Raw genomic sequence first — 5108 nt, 5'->3', positions numbered from 1 at the left:
CTTGCATAACACCTCAGCAGTGCCACAAGCTGATCGCGTCCATGCCACGCCACATTGATGCAGTAATTGATGCAAAAGGAGCCCTGACCAAGTATTGAGCGCATTTACTGAATATACATTTCAGTAGGCCAACATTTCGGCTTTTAAAATAATTTTTCAAGCTGGTGTTATAAAGTATTCTAATTTACTGAGATAATGACTTTTGGGTTTTCATTGGCCGTAAGCCATAATCATCAACATTACCAGAAATAAACACTTGAAATAGATCACTTCGTTTTTAATGACTCTATATAATAAATTAGTTTCACTTTTTGTATTGAAGAACTGAAATAAATTAAATTTTTGATGATATTCTAATTTTGTGAGAAGCACCTGTATTGTGCTTGGGGGGTCTAGAGTGACCATCTACCAGAGCCAGTCTGTGAGGGCTAGTACTTGCAGAAGTGTGCTTGGAAATATGATGAGCTCTGGCTACCTTTGCTGCCAGTGATTTGTGGTTTTATTATATCACTTTATAGTAGTTAGGGAGGATGGGGGTTGTCCGTCCCTAGGGTTTATATGATCTTTCTCTAAACATGATGAGACAATTGTTCAGCCATTGCCCTGCTGGGTCTGGGCGAAGCTTCGGACACAATGTCCCAGCACCATTTGACTTTACCCTAAGGCCACATTCAGATATCCATGTATCACTGTAAGAGTAGGGACCGCGATGTACGGACTGAACTAAGGTCTCCTTACCTGAAATTGAAAGCCTCATATATGCCTATGAGAGTGTCACGTTCAGGTCAGGAGGCCCGAGACCGATTCATGCATCAGCCTGCCGCTGGATGGGTGGGAGTACAAGGGCATCTGAAACCTTTCAGATTATAGCTTCTTCAGGACGATCATCATCACATAGCGCTGTAGATTGCAGAGGAAATTCAGTTTAGCATTCATATCCTTGTGTTCACACGGGTATTTTTGGCCCACAGTTTGGCAAGGCCTTTAATCTAGAGGTTAATATTTTGAACTCTGGACAAGTATTTGTGAATAACATCATTGTTCATAGAACATTCCTGGAAATCCAGCAGGGGGCACATTATGTACACAGCGTACATTGTCATTCATCCTCTATATACATCAGAGCTGAGACAGCAGGAATAGAAACACTTTGATGAAAATGTATCAAAAATGCTCCTGGTCCCCTATGGAAAATCCCCTATGTAAGTGGTGTGTTTCTAATCAGCAGATGGGCATTTTAGCCCTCACAGGCCCCAGAGCATGACTGAGATTGGTACCTCTGCACCCTCCAATAAGCAATGGCATAATGACTATGGTAGCAGGGGGTGCAAACACAACCAGGCTCGAGGCGGGAGCAAGGGGTGTTGACTGGGCTTGCCAATGGCATTACTAGCACTAGTATTCAGGGTACATGTCTGGGATTCCACTAGAACTATATACACATACTCATGATGGTGATCCATTAGAAAACTTTGGCAGAGCAGAGAACCATTGTCTCCCTTCCCTGCCACAGGCTGCTTTAGGCTATGTTCACACACTGGTTTTTTTCTGCAGCCAAACCTGTTCTCTTGGTAGTACAGTAAAAACACTGCAGGTTTGGCTGCTTTTTTGGAGCGTATTACAAGTGTGATTTGTCTCCAGTACATGTTTAATAAAGTCATTTTTATTCACCAAAAACGCAGCAAAAAATGCTGCAAAACATTTGCATTTTTTTGCACTTTCTCATTGTTTTCAATGAGAAGTGACATTTTGCAGGTTTCAAACATGATGCAGTTCCCAAATTCAGTCAGGAAAAAAAAACCACAAGCATGTGCACGAGATTTCTGAGATCTCATAGCTTTAGCTGGTACTGTAAAATGCAGCTTTTCTGTAAAAAAAAAAATAAACTAAACAAAAAAGCTGCAGTAATGAGTGTGGACATAGCCTTATGCTTGCTACCTGCGAGGCGACATCAGTGCTCTGATGCAAGGATATTGCTGTGTTGTGGTTCTTCCAATGGAAGGCAGACTGCAAAAATAGACAGAGGATGGTGAATTTCAGTTTTCTTTAAATGGTTCCCTGCTACTAATAGAATCTTAATAGGCAGAGCGGTGTAAGAAAACAAAAACCTATAATTGCCACTCGGACAGGCGCTGCATAAGTGTTTTGTTTTCTTACGCCACTCTGAGCTCAGCTTTTATAGTAATGGACAACCCCTTTAATTTGTGCAAAAGGAGCACTTTTATTGTAGACACAACTACTCTATCATGGCACAATAGAGGACACACAGATGGGACATTACTACTGTGTTTAGGCACAAAGAGAGATATTATTACTTTGTAAGGGCCGGGGTGAGATATTGTGTAGGGAGCAGGAAAGGAGACATTATTACTCTGTGAGCTACTAAGAAGAACACCACTACAAATGGGTCGCGCCTAAAATGATCCCTGGGAGTCGATAGCAGCGGGCATCTATGGCACATGAAAATCTGGTGAATGTTCTTAGGATTGTCCATCCCTCTAAGCAGGGTCGGACTGGCCCACTGGAGAATAGGAGGATTTTCTGGTGGGCCCAGGCACTGACACCTGCTGGCATACTGGCCAGCAGCTGCCTAGGGCCCCCACTGCTCCAGGGGCCTCAAGCCAGTGGTGTGTCGCTAATAGCACACCCAGCAGCTATGGGGCCCCTAAGTCATGCCAGAGGAGCAGCAGCTGGAGACAGGAGCCTGTCCCCGCTGCTAAAGAGAAATGAATATTCACACTTCCCCATGGGCGTGGAGAGGAGTGAACATTAATTTCACTTTTATAGTGAGCAGTGTTAGTCGCAGGCTGAGGCTAACACTGCCCGCATGTAAAGCCAATGCGGCTGCATCGGGGACCCAGAGGTGGGTCCCTGCAGGTCGGCTAACGCTGAGGGCAATTGGCAGGCAGGGAGCGATCCCTGCAGCTTGGCAGTACAGCGGAGCTGCAGGGATCCGATGCCGTCCTGCCCGACGCTTCCTGTCTGACACAGCGCGGTTGGATGACGTCATCATTCAGCGAACGGCTGTTTCAGACAGAAAGCTGCTGGCGATGAAGGTGCTGCGGCTGCGGGGAATGTTTGGAGAGGCGAGTGGTGCTGTGTGTCTGCGTGCATGTGTATGCGGTGCTTTGTGTGTGTGTGACAGAGTGGTGTGGTGCCGTGTGTGATGCTGTGTGTGTATTGGAGATTGGCAATGATGTGGGTGATGGAGAAAGCAGTGATGGGGGTCGTGGGGGAGAAAACAATGTTGATGGTGGTGGAAAGGATGATGGGGAGGTGATGACGGAGGTGGTGAAATGGGCAATGATGGGGGTGATGGTGGATAAATCAATGATGGTTGTGGTGTAAAGGACAATGATGGTAGTGGTGGAAAGGACAATGGTGGTGGTGGGGAGGAGGCAATGATAGGGGTGGTAGGTGAGAAGGCAATGATGGAGGTGGTGAGGACAATGATGGTGGAGGGGAAGAACAATGATGGAGGTGGAGGGGGCTGCATTATACCCTATGAGGGGCCTGCGTTATACTTTGAGAGGGCTACATTATATTATGTGGGGGGCTGCATTATATTGTGTGGGGGCTGCATTATTCTCTCAGGGGACTACATTATATTCTGGGGGGCTACATCATACTATATGAGGGGGCAGCATTATGCCCTATGGGGGCTGCATTATACCTTATGAGGGGGTGCATTATACTCTGAGGGGGCTACATTACGTTCTGTGGTGGGGCTGCATTATACCCTATGAGGGTGCTACATTATACCTTATGATGGCTTGCATTATATTTTGTGGGGTGCTGCATTATGTTCTGTGAAGGGAGCTGCTGTATATTCTATGAGGGGGCTACTTTATATTCTATGAGGGGGCTACCCCAACCCCTGCTACATATTAAGATGAGTACTACCTCATATAATACCCTATTAGTGCGTTTTACCTCATAATTGGTGGTCTTGTATTTATTTCTATGTAGCTACATAGTGGGCCCCAAGAATGATTTTCTCTGGTGGGCCCAAGGTGCTCCAGTCCGACGCTGCCTCTATGATTAAAAGCGACTGAGTATAGGGACATACTAAAAAGAATTAAGAAAAGGAATACATAAAAAGAATGAACATAATAACTTATAGGTCCAAAGAGATGGAGAGGTGTTATAGATTTCTTGTGGATCTTAGATATGAACTGAACATGAATTATATGTAGGCAATTAGGAAATCAACATAGATCCCATATAAACAGGTGTATATTATATTCCCTGATCCCAGTATATAGTCTAAAAATGTCCATACAGCTGGAACAGGATCTACAGCAGGGGTGGGGAATCTTTTTTTTCTACCGAGGGCCATTTGGATATTGATACCATCCTTCGGGGGCCGTAGAAACTTCGCCCACAAAGTACATACTGACTCTGGCACTGGTGTCAGGACGTCATCTTTCATTGCATGCCCTTCAGTGTTCAGTATTGACCACTGCATGTGTGTGCTAACAGAGCAAGAAGAAATTAATGAGCTGGTGGCAATCAAAATACACCTCCTTGCCCAAGAATGCGGTCCCTGAGAATCTGCTCGGGGGCCTGATAAAAGGTCATCGAGGGCCGTAAATGGCCCTGGGGCCTGAGGTTCCCCACCCCTGCTCTACAGAGACGGGCCAGCAAGAGACCCCTGCAGCCAGTCACTGGCTTCAGTGGAGACACATTGTTCGCCAATGTGACCCGATTGGCTGCAGAGGTCACATGCCCAGCTCAGACTAAAAAGAAGGCGATGAGACCTGGGCACCGCTTGTAATCATAAAACATGGGTGAATGACCAGTATGAATGTTTGAGACTTCAGGCTACAGAATAGCACACAGCACAGTAAGCGTCTATGGAAGCAGCGCGCTCCTGGCTGATGCCTCCATCTTTAGTCAGGAGATTAGTTGCCATGGACATCCCATTACTATTTCTTTGCACCAGAAGATGTAGCCCAACTCTCCCACCTGCACCATTTTTGTTGTATAGTAAATTATGCTTTATGTCCTTATGTCTAAAAGTAATGGTTGCTCAGGTCTGGTCAGACATGACACTGCTGGCTGGTGGCAGCCATGTCTATGGGAACTGGCAACCACTCCTGCTGAAG

This window comes from Ranitomeya variabilis, chromosome 5 (assembly GCF_051348905.1).
Source record: "Ranitomeya variabilis isolate aRanVar5 chromosome 5, aRanVar5.hap1, whole genome shotgun sequence".
Taxonomy (NCBI): domain Eukaryota; kingdom Metazoa; phylum Chordata; class Amphibia; order Anura; family Dendrobatidae; genus Ranitomeya; species Ranitomeya variabilis.
This window is presented reverse-complemented; position numbering follows the sequence as displayed.